Genomic DNA, 18003 nt, shown 5'->3' on the forward strand with positions numbered 1-18003 from the left:
TGATGACTATAGTATGTGTTATGTTACTTTGCTGTAGTTGAGACCAGTTGTCAAGCAGGTAAACGGAAATATTCCAGAGGTCTTTTTAGTGTATGTGAACAAAGCAAAACTGTAGATTAAATTTAACTAGTCTGATTAAAAAAATTCACTTTGTGAAAGCTGAGACTATGCATGTGCTACCTTTTATGCACTGCTAATTGATCCCTACTTGCTATACCAGGGAATATCAGAAAGCAGACAGACAAAATTGAGGTAGGTGTATTCCAGAAATACTTTTCCATAAGAATGGCAGGTGAGTTTTGTTTTTTTTATTTGTTTGTTTTGATGGGCTTTTTTTTTTTTCCTTTGTTCTTTAAAGGAAATCCTGTATAAGTCTAAGAAGAAAAAAAAAGTGCTTTTGAAGCTGTGTCTAGCATTTTCTAGGATAATGTAAATTTGCTTCTCCAGCTTGCAGGGAAAGTAAGTTGAATTGTGTATAATAGGATTTTGATACATCCTGAGAGAGTCACCCAATATGTGATCCATTTGCATCATAAGTTCATGCTTTAGCCTATTTCTGTGCCTGAAACTGCTAGGTTTACCTGTCTGAAGTGCTTCTTTGGCCTTAAGCATTTTCCCTCCTCTTTCTCCTCCAAGAAGTCGAAGATGTTTTCTTATGTTGGCAGGATTAAAGCCTTCCATGGGATTTCACTCCCAAGTTAGTTTAACGTGCTGGTAATCCTATTGCCACCTTTTGTGAAATAGGCTATATTATAAAACTGCAGGCCAGCCAGATTCCTTAATTTGTAACAAGCTATAAAGTTGTCTTCTATTGTGTACAAAACTAATATTGAGTTATTATGCTAACTATTTTTTTTTCTCTCTTCTTTTATAGCTTTGTAAACCCAAGGAACTTTGAAAAATATTGGCCAAGGGCTCAGCGGTCTGTTTGGTAGCTTCTGAAGCCTCCTGATGAGCACAGCTTAACAATTGCAACATCCAGCAGTTTTCTTTGATTCTGAAAAAGCATTATGGTGTGCAGGAAGTGCTTTCCCATTCAGAGAGACGTTAATGTCAGTGTTGTGCGGAGAATAAACACTCTGCAGGTTCAAATGACAGTCATAATATACTAAAATACAAGCTGTATCTGAGCCTTACAGTCATTATATTAATCTGCAGGAATGAAATGTTTTATCTGTGTATGAAACTGACTTACTGAAAATCTTGGGTTCCTCTTGGGGACACCGAGCTTTTCCACATTTACTTTGCCTTTTACGAAAACTGAGTGGTAGGAGAGGCACCAATGCTGTTAGCACCGGAGTTCAAGATAATCTTTGCCCTAAATACATTGACCAAACTGGAACATTTCTGACTGAAGCTTCTTTGTCAAAGCAGTGTTGAAGTTCAAACTACCTGAGATCTGCCCAGGGTCAGACAGATGGTGAGACTTCTGATTTAAACAGGTATCTTACTAACCACTGGTACAATCCATTTAGGGAAAATATTTAGAAGATCCAATTTTGATGCTGCTTACTAGGGTCTTTTTTTTTTTTTTTTTTTTTTTTTTACCTTTTCTTCCATGTATAATGGAAAAATGCCAAAGCTTAAGTTGTTGGAGAAAAAAACATAACAGGGTTTTTGTTCTGCCTGCTCTTTGTACAGTTAATCAAGTGGTTAGCTATCACTCTGATTTGAAACAGGGTTACCTTCTACCAAGATCTTGGATTTTCCTACTTGATGGAAGTTTCTGGCTTTGTAGCTGCCCTCAAGCAGCTGCGTAGCTGTAGTTTTGCTGTGGGCTCCTGTACATGCAGACAGAACCTAAACACATAAAACATAGATAGTTTGGAACAACTCACCCTTGTGAGGAGTTAAGAGGGGAATAATGTAATACAAATCTGAAAAGAATGAGAGTAGTGGTGGTGGCATCTCAGACCCCATAACAATGATGTGCAGTACAGGTGCTTGTTGGGTCCATGCTTTGATTTGTGTAACACTGTCATGCGACATTGAGGGCATTCTGGGTTTTTTTTTTTGCCTGATTTCTGCTTTACTTAATATGACAGGGTCTTATAAAAAAGGAATGGAAGGAGGAATAGTTTACAACCAAAAACTATGCGCTAACGGTAAGCAGGGTCCAGAATGCTATTAAAATGTCTGGAAGATCTTCCATCACTCCACTATTTCCCTTGCTCTTAGCTAAACAGAGGTGAGGAGGAGGATGTATGTTTAATAATGCCCAGTGACAGGAACTACTTTGGGAATTTTCTTGGAAAGAGAAGCCTGTAGCAAACAGTCTGTTAGAATTATTTTTTCAATTGTTTTTGTTTGCTTCATGCTAGAAGCTTCGGAAATATGAGTTCCTAAGCGGTTTGGCATTAAATACAATTTAACTTAATTTTCCTTAATTGCTGATATTTTAAGAAAACTTTGGTTGTTTCTTATACTCTGACAACACAGCACTCATTTTAAAGCATGTTCAGAGAGCAACAACAAGCAAGAGGCTTGTTGGATCTGGGAATAAAATCTGCTCTTTGCTAATAACGCATAGTAAGGAGGCTGTCCTCACTGGGGCAAATGTGTAGCAGAGGTGGCTGTAGCTGCATGGGGATAGGCAGATGTACGTTCATCTACTGAGCCGATGTCTCTGGTTGCCTGTGGATGTGTGACTTTGGAGGCTGATTCTTTAGGAAACAGTTGTTTCCAATGGAAATGGCTATATATATATATATATATATTTATGTATATACACACGTTATCAGAATGCAGATTTAGAATTATGCAGGTTCTCCACTTAATGAGGTTGGTTGTAGTCACGTTTTTCCTCCTAGTCCATTTTACTTGGATTTGACAGTGTTTATGGCAGATAGCAAAGAGGGTGGAGGAAGCTGCTTTCTTCTAGGAGGCATCTGATGGGGTGCAGCCTTCCAGGGGCAGGGGCACATAGTGGGAAAAGGAAGAAAGTGCGAGGGTTCGTGCCTTATGAGTGTCCTAGCTAACAGCACAGGTGTAGTGACACCCGGGATTTTTAGTGAAGATTAAGTAAAGATTACTTTAGACAGGGACTGCAATTCTGGAGATAATTAATTGGTATTTGCCTTCAACCACTTCTAGCATGTCTGGTATGCTTCTGGTACTTATTTTTGCTCTTCTCTTGTCTATTGAAGACTTATGAGAGAGTTCTTCAATGCAAAAAATGGGAGACCTGTTTGGTAAAAGGCTGACAGACTAATGTACTTAATATTAGTCATTCCGTGTTTGTTTGTTTGTTTGTTTTTTTAAAGCTTGAAGAAAAAAGCTTGAAACAGTAATCCTTCTCCTTTGTCTGGTAACTACCGAAATGCCTACTGAAATAGCCTGGGGGAGTGTAAAAAGAGCGATAAAAAACAACATACCATTTCTACTGGTACCTGTGGGCTGTTGTAGCTATTGCAAATGTCAGAAGGGCCTTGAGAAGATAGGGCCACCTGCCCTTAAATGCTGGTGACAGACATGCACTGTATGTGGTTGGAGGCAAGCTTGGAGAACTTGGCTGCCCCTGTTCTGTTAGATGAGGACTAAGTAGATAAAAATGAGCCTGTGGTACTGCTTCTGTTTTGCAGTGTTATTTAAATCTGCAAGGCAACAAGGGTATTTTTCATCAATTTCTCAAAAACTTTGTAAATGTTAAGCATTCTTATGCCTAGCTGAGGTATCCAGATTGGGGGTGCTAGTGAACTCCCAACAAACCTCTCCATTTGGTCCTACTCTAAGGACAGGGGTCCACAGGGACTGCTGCAGAGCTGCCCTAATACTAGGACACTACTATTAGTGTATACTTTCAGTATCAAAAGGGGATCTCTAAGAAAGAAGGGGACAGACTCTACGAAAGAGTGTAAAAAGGGACACTCTACCTTGAGTGTCTCCAAGGACGTGGCATTCACCACATCTCTGGGCAAGACTCTTTAGAGGACTTGTCGTGACAGGATGAGGGGAAACTGTTTCAAACAAAAAAAAAGGGCAGATTTAGGTTGGATATGAGGAAGTTGTTTACGGTAAGGGTGGTGAGGCACTGGAACAGGTTGCCCAGAGATGTGGTGAATGCCACGTCCTTGGAGACACTCAAGGTCAGGCTGGAGAGGTCTATGAGCACTTGATCTAGCTGTGGATGTCCCTGTTCATTGCAGGGGAGTTAAACTAGATGACCTTTAAGGATCCCTTCCAACTCAAACGATTCTATGATTCTAGCTCCTGTCACTGCATTAGAGAGGTTGCCGCATGCTGCTTCCCGTGTCAGGAACAGCTGCTGCAGTCACCCGGGCAATATCCAAGTCCAAATAGGACAATGCTGTTTGCTCCTTAAATGCTTCCGTTTCCTGATGTATCAGCAGGCAGAAGAAACCATGTTTAGAACAAGCTCCTTGCTATAAGTGTTTTTTTCAAATAATTTATAATCCTCTAGTCACATGAGTACACTTATGACGATGGAGTGCAGAAGAAAATGTACAAACATTTTTCATTACATTGCATTACATTTTGATGTTAAGATCTTGATCCTTTTGTGTGAAAAGTGAGATTAAAAACAGAAGTATTTAATCCTTTCATAATGCAACTAGATTATCCCTCTTGCACTCAAAAATGCTTATCGTAGTTGGCTGTAGTTATTTTCTAAGCAGAATCAGAAAAACAGCAGCAAGAAGAAACCACAGTTAGGTGTTTCCGCTGATTACCTTTGTTCTTCCTGCCCTCAGATACTGCAGGTAGTGTCTCCTGCAGCTAACACATGGCTCAGACAAGAGTGCTACACCAGCCAGCCAGTGCTAACCATAGTCCAGTGGAGGTTTCAAGTCAGGTGCTTTTATTTGAAGGTAGAAATTAACAGTGCTCCTTCAGCTGACAGTTCCTTTCCCCCACTATGTGTCTGGAAGCACAGTGCCAACATCTGAAGTGGAAATGGCAGAGACCAGACCTGACCCTCCTGAATCTGCAGCTGTTGGCTGATAGTCTTTCCAAGCAGCAACACGAGTGCTGTGCTTGGTTGCACTGGGTAACCCCACAAACTGCTGAAAATTTCAGATTTGCACCCAGGTCACTCATGTCAGAGCAGTTTGCAACAGGGGTGTTGTGGCAGCACCAAGCAGCAGATATAATATCTGCATCAGGACTAAAATGAGACAGCCCTGAGAAATGAAATGGTATGTCAGATAACAGAGCAAAATACTTTTCAGGACCATTAGGGAACTTGGAATAATGTATATGCTTGGAAATACTGTGGCTTAATTTCAAAAAGTGAAAGAAGACCTAAGAAGGACCTGCATAACTTCTGTTACCTTGGTGTCCATGTGATGGTTGGATTGATCAAGTTCCACTGCTCACAGTGTTGGTATGCACGTAGATGAGCAGAATTCATCTTGGTTTGAAGTGACTGTGTCCAAGGGTGCTGTTACCTGTGTAAAGGCGATTTCTCATTCAGCCTGTTGCAACTGCACAAGTGAAATACGGAGAAATGTGAAACAAAAACAACACAACTGCAAAACAAAATATTTTTATTCCAGTGTAGAAAGAATATCAGCCCCAAGAACGGAGAAGCAAGCATGTTACTGTTCCACACACCTGGAGCTTTTCAAAGTAAGAGATGAAAAACTGTTTTCAGTTTGAGCTAGTAGGAAGATAAAAGTTTGAAGCAGCGTTTTGGGTGATTTTTCTGTGATGATGCATTTCACAGAGAGGAGAGACTGAAATCAAGGACCGTGTTGTAGTAATTTATTCCAGCCATGCAGGAAAAGGATGCACTGTGGGTAAACTGAAGCAAATGCCTTTTTACAACAGAAGAAAGTTAGCTGAAGCCAAACCATCATTTTCACAGGCCTCTAGGAGCAAGGCATAGCAGTGTGCATCGCAGGGAGTTTTGCTGCATGCACGGCACAGTGTTTGTTCAGTGCACATCTGAACAGCGATACAGCTAGAAATTGGGCTCTCTAGAGCACGGCATGTTGACATACCATGGGAATGTGTAGCATGAGATTGATTCCCTTTCATCTAAAACTGGGGCCTCTGCTTCTGCACCGCCTATGGTTTTCCCACTTGTAGTCACTGATGAGGAACTCTTGGGACTTAAGTGCAGTGGAGATATTAATAACAATTTTTATCTTAATCTCTGCATTTTTTCTGTTGCAACTTCCTATATCTATTTACTCTTTTGACAAACTGCTACTGTTTTAGCATTCTGTTAGTGCTAAATGGCTGCAGGCCATTCTAAACGTGGATCTTCATTCATAACTAATGCAAAAAACTGAAACAGACTTCAGGTTGCAGTCTGAGGTTCCTGACTGCCTTTGAAATGAAACTTGGATGAATGGTGTCTGCAAAAAAACCCCACATTTCTAATCTATGAAGTACTTTGTTGATGTAGCCTCTGAAGGGTCCTATAAGCTTTGATATCTTAAAAATTGGTTTTGGTTTCAGGAAAAAGGCAGGCTGTAACTCATTTACTAGCAGAGGAAGCAAGACAAAGCAATGAGACAACCTATTGCACGTAATACAGGATGTCTGCTGTAAAGCTAGAAGTGTCTTTATGGTCTGCACCTTCATTTATCAAGCTGAATGTTTAGCACCTCTGAAAATTAGCCCCCACAACTTCTGAGGCAGAAGTCTGTATTTTGGTGTAGGATTATCACCTTCCCAGTAAGTCTCAAGTTGTTAAAAATGTTACTTTTCATCCCTGAGACTGGGAGGGAGATCAGTGTGAATGGTGTTAGTTTGCCTTGAGAGTTGGGGTCAAGAATCTGAGGCAATGCCTATAGGAGTTCTTGGAGCATGAACAGAGACTTTTTGCAGCACAAATACTGGTGTTAACTCAGACTCCAAACTTTGTCTTCTTTGCTATGCTGACCTCTAGGAAAACTCTTCTGCAAAATGGTTTGCCAAAGCATTTGTATAAGGAACTAGCATGGCTTCAAAATAGTCACTGCTCATTTTGTTTAGGGTTTCACGTCTGACGCCAAATCAGAAGTTGGCCTTCACACGAAGTTGCAGGCTGTTTGCTGCTCCCTCTGCTGGTCCCAACACGTTTGAGTGAGTCAAGGTCTTGGTACATTTGGACAGGGCTCAGTCAGCAGAGAAAGCATATCCTGTGTTAAAAAGTGACACAGTACTTCTGAATATTTGAATAGGACTCTGCATTCCGAGTCTGGGTGAAAGGAGGACGGCACGCACTTTTCAACCAAACTACGACTGCTTCAGCAACAGATAAAGTTGGTATCAACCTGTTAAGTTCTAGCCTGATAACTTGTAAACAATAGCTTGCTTTCTCAAAGTAGTTTGGGCAGAAGTGACTGTGCACATGCCTCCCATTAGCAGATAATAAGTCTGTTTCCGAAGGGACTTTTCATTGGCTGAAAAGCTAGAAAGCTCTGCTCAGTTTGTTGTTAGTTAGCAATGGTGCCTGCAGAAAGGAAATAATAGACTGAAAGCTTTGAAGAGATTGTTTTGAAAGAACTGCTTTAAAGCAAAGAGAAGAGATTTTAGAGAGATCAATGCACGTATTCTATAGGAAAATGATTCCATTAATCCATAAAAACCCTTGGGATATCTTGTTTCTTGTTCCCCTCGTAATCAGACTGAGAAAATGTGCTGTGGATCAGGAGCATTTTCCTCCTAGATGCAAGAAGGTGAAAGTGAGTCATTGGTTAATGATCATTGTTAAGAGCAGAGAAATGTTTCTCAATTAACCTGCTTCAGGCTTCACTTCAGCTCACTCAGTCAGAAGAACTTCATCCCAGTGTGGAATGTTTGGTACTGAACACTTACAAAAGCCAAAACCCTATCAGAAATTAACTAGCTGAAGACATACAATGGAAATACTTCTTGTTTTCCACCAAGTTCATGCCTCTATTACAGGCAACCACATCACTCTTTCATAAACAGTGAAATCCCTTCCTTAAACTGATCAAGGCTGCTGGGCTTTACTGTTTGGTTTCTTCTACTCGGACCCCCAAACACCGTTGTTTTCATAAATAATAAATGTACAGTTGCTGGCTGCACTATGACTGTTTATAACTGCCTGCACTAACTCTGTTCTTTAGTGCAACTAGTTCTTCTTTCTGGCAGTTGTTTTTTTTCCTTTTCTACTCTCAAACTAATTTTACAAAGCTGTACAACTTCCTCCTTGTCTTTGTTATGGTAGACTAACCATGCTCTGCCAGTCTCTCCCAAAAATAGGAACTTGGGACTACTGATGATCTTCATAGCCTTTTCTGCACCTGTTGTATGTTCATCTTCCTCTGAAGTAGAATGATCAGATACAATGTTCTGACTGACTGAAATAAGGAATTAATCTTTCTCAACTGTTTCTTGGTATACAGGTTGCATTTGCCATTTTCTCTGGTAAATTCATTTGTGCCATGATCAGTAAAGGTCTTTATCCTTCTGTCTTTTCCAACAGTGGATATTCCGATTCGCAGAAGTGTTCCTTGGGTTGGGAAAAAAAAAAAAGAAAAAAAGAAAAAACAAACAAACAAAACCCTAACACTGAAATGCTGAATCTTGCTAGCTTTTCCATGGTGCATAGGGAACCCTGAGTCATTGCACTTCAGTCACTAGACAATCTTAGGACAAGGTACAAGTAAAACAGCAGACAAGAAATAGTAGCGGTATTAACAACTATAAAAAAAATAGCACAGTTGGACCTCTTACTACCTTTTTAAAATAGTGAGAAGAAATGTATATATATTTATTCAGGGAGTAAAAATTATATGTCTTTCTTCTAAGATTCCACCCTAAACAAACAAAAACAAACAACCCACAAGCCCCATAAGATAATAAACTAACCAAATTCTTGGCAGGTATTAGAGACACCACAAGAGACTCCATAAAAAATAATAATAATAATAATTTCTATCTCTCCATATGCCTGGGAGAACATTATTATTTTTTAAGAAGAATAGCAGGTTGACATGGAAGACTAGAAACAAAACTTCAAAGAACTCTACATAGTTGTTACTGCACTGGAAGAAAATAATCACAGATACCACATTGCAGCTTCGGAGGTTTTTTTTTTTTTTTTTTCCAGTGTTTGCCACTGTTTCCATCTGCTGGCCACACAATAACGCTTTGCAGAATAACAGGTAACTGCAAACACTATTCCTGAGGTCTAAGTTTTTGGCTTGTTATGGAGCATCGGGCCAGACCTGACCAGAGTGCTGATTTCCACACCATTGCAGCATACATGGCCAAAATGAATCTTCTAATTTGATTCTCCTTTCCCCTCCTATTTACTCTTCACCATTAAGCCCTGTGAAAACAAGTTTGGATGAACCCTAAATTTCCCAGTTCCTCAGGAAGCAAGCAGTTGGCACTATGCTCTCAGTGCCTTCAATGCTTCCAAAGAATTTCATTTTATGAATTCTTTTCAGAAATGCTTTATGTCAGGAACATAAGATTTTTATAAGTCTTCACTGTCAAATCCTTAGCCTCCACTGCTTGCTGGCTGAGAGCTGCTGATACTGACGTGACCACTGTTGGTAAATCATTCTGTATTCTGGCATAGCTAATTTCAAGGCAGAGTAAGCTCACTGTCATCAGAAACTTAGCTTCTTGTTAAGAAGCTTCTCAGAAAAGTCGCGAGGCACATTCCACCTGCAAAAACACCAGCTTGCTACTGCTAATCACACAACTCTTCCAAATAATACATTCGTGCCCCAGAAATGTCGTCAAATGCTTGGGAGCAAATTGGAAATTGCAGCCTGTGTTGAATTCTCCAGATCTGTCCTACGTAATTATCCACACTCTACGCCTGGCTCTGTGATGTATGGTTGTTGGTTTTATGGGCTTTGTTTTTGTTTCCTATAATGTGCTAGCAGCCTGATGGGGTACTTGTTTGGTTGAGCGTGCTTGGGTGCGTGCCACAACATGCACTGAATAACCTCTTCATAGTTGTTGAATATTCATGTATGTTGTCAGCAAGGATGAATACTGGCAAAGCTACAAACAACCTCCAGGTTATTACTTTCAGACTAAACCTGGAAGTACTCCACTTACAACAGTGGGGAAGAGACAAAGTATGCTGCTGCTGACCCCAAAATTGCACAGAATTTTGATAATGCAGAGTGTCTCCATAAATAAACTACTACTAAACTACTAAATATAAATGCAGCGTTGTCCAGGTTACAAAAATCTTTCTTTGACAGTAATGTTCTCTCCTGAAATAGCAGGTGTGTCAGCTATTTCCATCACCATCCTATGGGACATTATTACAGAAAAGAAACATGAACGAGGTATTCTCCACAAGAGAAAACCTGAAGTCAGTATGTCTGACTAGAGAAATATATAATGAATGCTTTGGTGATAGTAAGAAATATGAAGTGGAACAGAGGTGAAGACTGGAGTTAAATATTATCTGTCAAAGAAGGCTCACAGAAGAGCTACAGAACTTGGACAGAAGGATTACTTCAGCTTGGGTTTAGAAAAAGAGGAGACTATCCTTTTTGCATTCTAGGTATTGAAATACAACAGTGAAAAATAGGTGCTTTTGTGGTTTGTTGTTGTTTCTTTTGTGTGCGTTTGGCAGAGCAGATACATAAGTAGCATGTATGTAGGCTAGGTAACACCAATTAGACAGCAATGCAGCTAGAAAACTACCACAGCCATAAGAAAAGATAACAAATTCTGCTTTTAAAGCACTTGGAATGGCGTTCAAGATGATATGGCAGACATACCTAACAAAACCAAATCACGTGCAGAAACTGGCACTGAGTTGAAGGCAGTAAAGTGGGAGCTCCAATGAGGAAATTTGGAGTAATCATGTAAAAACAAAAGGTAGAAAGGACAGAAAAAAGGGCAGAACCACAGAGCTTGAGATCCCATTAGATTCTGAAATCAAGAATCAAGAAGTTTGGAGGAAAAATTTAATGCGCTAAATTGAAATTCATTTTAGTAGTGTAAGAGAACAAAATGTTTATTTTTCAGGAAGTCATGGATTTGCTTTAATGTGTCACCTGTTTAACAGTCACCTGGCCTTAGACTTTTGTACACTGCTTTCTGGAGCTCCCTTTTAAGCCTGTCCAGCAATCACTCCTTGATTGCATTGTGAATTATGCTTCTCTTGTGACTGTTTCGACAAAAGCAAGTCAGCATAGCAGATAAGCAATCATTTACCTTGCAAAGCCCTCCAAATATTAAATATTACAAACATTTAGCATTATAGGAGATGTAATCAGTCTGACTGAACCTTTTAATGCCTTATGTGATCATTATCTGCTCTCATCGCTGAAGCTAGTCTAAAAACCACCAAAAAGCAGGCAAAGTGCAGTGTGTCCTGACCCTGGGTGTGGGTTCAGCTTTGCAGCATCTCTGCTGGTCTATGCACTCTTTAAGGAGAGAATCAGGCTATGTGCTACCCATGAGAAACATTCACTTGCAGTGTGATGGCTGGATAGATTTGCATGTATTTTGGATGTTTTGTACATTTTCTAAATTGAAACAAACAGCAACCCTCTCCATTAGTTGCTCCAACTACACTTCAAGGTGCTGGCTGAGCCTTAAGAAGTCTAAATAAATAAACTATGGCAAAAACAGACTGATCAACACAGCTGTTTTGAAAGCATTGATAATGGGAAAGGAAAATGAAAGGCTATGTGAAATATTTAAGAATTGCTTCTCTCTGAATATGAAACATTTCTTTATCAGCAAGACAGAAAACTTCTTGGATTTCTAAAACCAGGACCTAAGGGGTTCCTTGAATGGAGGAAGATGAATGATCCTCTCATAAAGAAGCTACAGCTTCCAGGAAGGAGCAGATGTGGAATCCATGAATGCTAACCTCCTAGAGTGATGCAATGCTCATTGAAGGTGAATCAGGGCTGAGTGGTCACCACACCATTGGTATCAGGCAGCCCATGAAGAAACCTCTCCCCAACCATCAAAGGGGTGCTGGGGTCTGTAAACCTTTTCCAGCCAGCTTACATCAACCAGAGGACATCCTGTGATTTTACCACGAGTTCAACAGACCAACTGCAGGACCAACCTATGTGCTCACGTGGAGCACTCATTTCCTGCAATTCTTCTGTTGATGGCCAAGGCTTGTATGAGCCCTGCTTTCCCATTTCCCACCCTAATTTCTCCTAAAGATTTGGCATCAACTCTACTCTGAGCTCTGAGGAAGAGGGGAGGACAGGGATAAGCCTGAGTGATGGAACCCTATGCATGAAATGAAAAGGAGGCTGGAGACCCAACAGGTACCTGTGCTCAAAGAGCAGATGTTCCCTTTGGCAAGGTAAAAGGCATCAGGAAGCCATTCCCAGGAAAGAGCTACTCAGCACCTCCGCCATTCTTCTGCCTTCAGAATTGGGACTCTGTTGCCATAGGCCTCAACTCCCAATAATGCCACATTTTTGTCACCTAGAGAAACAGTATCACATTACCATGGCATCCCAATGTAACAAGCCACTTCACTGCTTTATCTACTGAGCCTATGGCAAGAACACAAGTCGCTGAGCGAATATGGTCTTCAACACAAACAGCACTTTGTAGAAGCAGGTCCAACAGAAAACACTAATGTCTGATAATAGTGTGAACAACAGTTATAATTCATCCAGAGAGGAACGATGGATCCTCTCCAGAACAAGAAATGGTGACTGATGGGGAGCAGCAGTACAATCAAGCCCACAGATGTAGACATGCCTGAGAGAGAGAAAGAGCCCTTGAAGATGGATTCATATCAAATGGAAGAATGGATTGAAGTGGAGCGACCTGCAGCAGGGCAGGCCTATTACAGGCACATCGCTTTTAGGCAGCCAAGAGAGAAATATTTTCCAGAACCGTCAAGGAGGGCTGAGGTCAGTTCTCCTACCTGAGCTCTTTTTGCAAGTGAGACTTGTGTTCTATCTTCTTATAAAGGGCTTGATTGAGTCTTCTCCTAACAAGAAGTGGCGGCCAATAGGGAGACTCTGTACCAATGGGCCCATATACTTGGCCCTTCTTGACAGTGATGGAGAGCCCATGGATGTGGATCCACAACTGGAAGAACTGACTGAATTGGAACCACCTGCAAGAGGGGAAGCTGTAGCTGAATCACAGGCTCACTGCTCTCAGGCAGTCAGTAAAAAAAACCAAACAAACAAACAAAAAAAAAAAAACACAAAACCTTTCTCTAAATGTTGAAGGGGAACTGAGGTTGGTCCACTTCCCCCAGGTGGCCATCCTGCTTCCACAAGCTGATACAGCCCCAACAGCAAGATTGTCCCACAGGCTCATATGGTACATCCACTTCCTGATAATTTTTCCATTGACCCCAAAAGCTTGAATGAGCCTTCATTTCCCATTCCCCACCATTGTCTCTGTCAAAGATTTGACACCAATTCTGAACTGAGCCTTGAGGAAGAGGACAGGATAGGGACTGGCATCCATTGAGTACAGATTATGAGGACTACATCACAGGGACCCGAACCACCTTGGAGATTCCAAGTAGTGTCAAAGAAGTTATAGAACCTAAGAAACAGCGGCTGATAGAGAAGCTCAATACATGTAGACTTACCTGAGAGTGACCCATTACAGGCCCATTGCTGCCATGCTGATTACCTCCCCAAGATGGCCAGCTCCCTTCCACAAGGGAACATCCCATGATTTTACCATCAGCCAATATAGATCCTAGTGCAAGTCCCACAGGTTCATATGCCACTGACCCTGAAAGCTTGAATGAGCCTTGCTTTAACTCATCCCATGTTCATCCCTCCAAAAGAGCTGGCTTCAATTCTGCTCCACGCCCTGTAGAAGAGCACAGGATAGGAACAGGCATCCACTGATTACTGGGGAAGAGAAGGACTACATCAAAGAGACCGCAACCTCAGAATTTCCAAGTAGTGTCAAAGGAGTAAGATGCATGTGCTGCTTTGTAGAAAGCCCCGGATCCCAAAACAACCAAAATTAGGTCACCACATTACGCTCTCAGAATCACATTCCAGTTGCCACCTAATGTCAATAGCCACCACAGTGCCTTCTGTTCCATGCCATATAAATACAGGGAACATGCAAATAAAACAACGGTTGTTCAGCCATAGAAGCCACCTTTCAAACACTCTTTGTGCAAGAGACACATGTAAAGTTCCTTGTTAGTAAGGAAGACTGATACTCCTACTAAAAATGGCAGCTGATGGAGAGGACAAGTACCATTGTGTCGATACATGTGGTTTCTCCTGAGACTGATGGAGAGTCCATGGAGGTGGATCCACATCTGGAGGAAGACCCGATCTAACTGGAACCACCTGCAGGAGGGCAAACCCATCACTGAGTACTGGGGAACTGGAGGACTACATCGGAGGGACTCCAACTTCCTCTGACCTTCCAAGTAGTGTCAAAGAAGTTACAGAGGCACCTGATCATTTGCAGAAGGCTCCAACTCCCAAAACAACCACGGTTGGGTCACCACGGGGTGCTCTTAGAAACTCAGTGCTGTGGCCTCATAACGTCACAATCCACTACACTGCTTTCTATTCCAAGCCCTATAATACAGGGACCCTGCAGCAGGAACAGCACTTGTTTAGTAGCAAAAGCCTTTGCAAAGCTCTTTGTACAAGAGAGACTCGTGTTATTTCCTCCTACAAGGGCCAATTGATCCCCATCCTAACGTGAAGTGGCAGCTGATAAGGAGGGTCAGTACCATCGCACCCACGTACGTGGACTTACCTGAGAGAGACAAATCACAGGCTCATGGCTCCCAGGCAGACTACCTCCACCAAGTGGCTGGCTCTCTTCCACTAGGGAACATCCCATGATTTTACCATCATCTGAGACAGCCCCAAATGCAAGACTATCCAACAGGCTCACAAGGTTCATCCACTTCCTGGTAATTCTTCCACTGACCCACAAAGCCTGAATGAGCCTTGCTTTCCCATTCTTTTCATCATCTCCCTCAAAGAGCTGATGTCAATTCTGCACTAAGCCCTCAGTAAAGGGGATCAGGACAGAAGCAGTGCTACCTCCTCATACTTCATTGGCAGGAGTGAGGAAAGGGAAACAGAGAATACACAACCTGTGAAAGTCAACAATTGTTTAGTGTTAGTGTAGAGTTCTTTGCAAAAGTGCGTGCAAGGAAGGCACTATCATTCTGCCACTTCAAATAGCAGCTGTTACCCACATCCAGCAGAAAGCCATGTCCTCTGCACCCCTGTGCCCTCTCCAGCCAGAGGAACCAATACAGCTACCCAGACAGAGGTTCCTAGGGAACATGCAGCCATCCCAGCCTTAGGCTGCAGGGTGTGCCCAAACTTTCTGTCTGTCTCCTCCACTTGCATGCACTTAAGTCTTTGTGGCCCAATGGGATTCATCCCAGGTTAATCAAAGTGCTGGCTGATGTCATCGTGAGAAGTCTCTCAATTATTTTTCAATGCTCTTGGGAATCTGGAGGGGTCCTAGTTTACTGGAAGCTGACAAATATTATCCATTTTTTTCAGAAGGATAAAAAAGAAGGCCCTGTTAATTACAGGCCTGTCAGTTTCTATCTGGCAAAAATATGGGTAAGATAATCTGGAAATTATTTAAAAACACCTGAAAGACAATGCAGTCACTGGTCACAGCTAACACAGTTTCATGAGAGGAAAGTCCTGTTTAACCACATTAATGTCCTGGTCTGGACAATCACCAACTACATGAGAATTAAAAACACAATTTTCTAGATTCTGCCTCTAGGAAAGGGCAACCCATACAGACTGGGGTACAAGAGGCAGGAGAGCAGCTCAGTGAAAAGGGATCCGGGGGTTCTGGTTGGCGGCAAGTTGAATCTGAGTCAGCAGTGTGTCCTGGCAGCCCAAAGGGCCAACAGTACCCAGAGGTGGTGCATCAGGAACAGGTTGCCCAAGGAGGTTGTGGATGCCCCATCCCTGGAGGCATTAAAGGCAAGGCTGGATGTGGATCTGGGCAGCCTGGTCTAGCGGTTGACAACCCTGCACATAGCAGGGGGTTCAAAAGTAGATGATCATTATGGTTCTTTTCAACCCAGGCCATTCTATGATTCTATGATTCTATGACTAGGGTCACACTGCCAGCCAGGTGAGGGAAGGGGTTGTCCCTCTGTGCTCTGTGCTGTGCGGCCTCATCTTGAGAACTATGTGCAGGTTAGCGCACTGCAGTAAGAACATAAAACTATGAGAGAACATCCAAACGAGGGATACAGAGATGGTGAAGGGTCTGGAGGGCAAAGTGTATGAGGAGCAGCCTTGTTTTGTTCAGCCCAGAGCAGAGGAGCTGAGGGGAGGCCTCATGGAGGCTGCAGCAGGGAGCGGAGGGGCAGCGCTGAGCTCTGCTCTCTGTGACAGCGACAGGACCTGAGGGGACGGCACGGAGCTGTGTCAGGGGAGGGTCGGGTTAGACAGTAGGAAATTGTTCCTGATGGAATTCTAGAAGTGTCTCCAAAATATCGTTTGATTTCTGGTTAGTCCTGTGTGGAGCCAGGAGTTAGACTCAATGATCCTTGAAGGTCCCTTCCAACTTGAGATATTCTATGATTCTATGATTATTATCTAACAGTACTTAGTATTCTGGATAAACTGGGAATGGCGAAGAAAACTGTTTTCATATACATACAGAAAAAGTACAGAATGTGTAAATTTTGTTGTATTTTGCTAAAGCAAACAACAACAACAAAAAGAACAAACAAAACCACAAACAAAACCCCACTTTAATTCACTTTTTAAGAACTCTTATTTTTGTGTAGTCTCCCCTTTTGTTTCACCTAATTTGCAGTTATGCAATTACTATGCAATTTCTTAATTCTGGTAAGAAGTTATTCAAGTTGCTCTGTGGAACAAAGCAACAGACAGGATAACTGCTTGCATGAGATTCTCTGCACTATACAGACTTTTGATGTAAAACAAAAGATATAGAGATGATAATCCTAAATCTGCCTTATGCCTCTTGTTCTAAAGTGATCAGACTGAGGAAATATCTAGCCTGAATTGCTTTAGTAATACCATGAAGAAGGAGTTTCATCCCCTTATGGCAAGTAGCTAGACTCTTCTCAAAGAGCTGGCACTGTTTGGGTATTTGCTTGTGCTGTGCCTCAGTAGAGGAATACAGATTTGCTACCGATGGAATTAACATGTGAAATAATAATACGTGAAAATTTTTAGTTGGGACAAATGGTTTAGCTAGGTAGTAGAGAGTTTAGAGCTGCTTCAAAGTTGTGGCCCAATTCTTGATATAAATACGGAGCTGAAGAAACTCATTTTCTAATACAGGTCTCTTATTAACAACTTCAATAACTCTCCTCTGCCGAGCTTCAACTTCTCCTGGGTGAAATCTTATGTCTTTCGGTATACACATAAACACAGAACTAACTCATTTAATTAAATAACTACTCTTCTAAAAACATTTTAAACCACAGCTGTTTTCATGTCTGTGAGAAATAACTCCCCTGCAAAGCTGGTGTCCACCACAGCATCTTGCTTTAAAGTTTTCCAGAGCGCTAATTCTTGCAGCTTTACAGTGAAGCTTTTTAAATTTTCATGCTTTTAACATTGCAGCTTCCAAGTATTGTAGTACTGCTGGCTGATGGAAGGATGAAGGAACGTGCATCCCTCAGACACTGAATGCCCCACCGCATCGCACCATGGCTTCAGCACAGAATTATTACCTGAAAGCCACTTAAGAAAATAAGAACAGACTTTGTGTGCTACCCTGCTCATACACGTTAACTGAATGGCGTACGTGTAGGCCACAGGAAACCACGAGGCTGATTCCAGCATCAGGATTTTTAAGTTTTCCAGTTGTATCTATTTTCCCTTTGGCAAACCATTTAAGCAACAGCAGAAATACCATTCTGGCTTAAGAAACAGCGCCGCGCTGAAGCTGAAACGATTCTCACCACTCCGCCGCGCCACCTCGTTCTCACGAGAACAACCCCGCGAGAGCGCGGCGGTGGGACGGACAAGGGCTCGCGAGAGCTGCCCGGAGGAGGAAAGGGAAAGGAAGATCTCGCGAGAGCGGGGCGGTGCGCCCGGCTCCGGGCATGCGAGCGAGGAGGACAGACTGGCGCGCGATTGGCGGGGCGCGGCT

At 42.2% G+C, this 18003-nt stretch overlaps 1 long non-coding RNA gene across 6 annotated transcripts in view; it reads right to left on the reverse strand.

The window, feature by feature from the left end:
* Positions 1 to 17859, reverse strand: part of LOC101748400 — a 31351-nt gene extending 13492 nt beyond the window's left edge. For 2 of the 6 annotated variants that reach the window (XR_005855731.2, XR_005855727.2), the window contains exons 1-3: positions 12806 to 17859; positions 5289 to 12354; positions 1686 to 1800 (exon numbers count right to left, since the gene is read on the reverse strand). This is a non-coding gene — a long non-coding RNA (uncharacterized LOC101748400). The remainder of the gene's footprint in view (positions 1 to 1685; positions 1801 to 5288; positions 12355 to 12805) is intronic. The other 4 variants (XR_005855739.2, XR_005855732.2, XR_006938096.1 and 1 more) reach the window with 3 other exon arrangements.
* Positions 17860 to 18003: the final 144 nt, after the last annotated feature.

This window comes from Gallus gallus, chromosome 2 (genome assembly GCF_016699485.2).
Source record: "Gallus gallus isolate bGalGal1 chromosome 2, bGalGal1.mat.broiler.GRCg7b, whole genome shotgun sequence".
In the NCBI taxonomy this organism is placed as follows: Eukaryota; Metazoa; Chordata; class Aves; order Galliformes; family Phasianidae; genus Gallus; species Gallus gallus.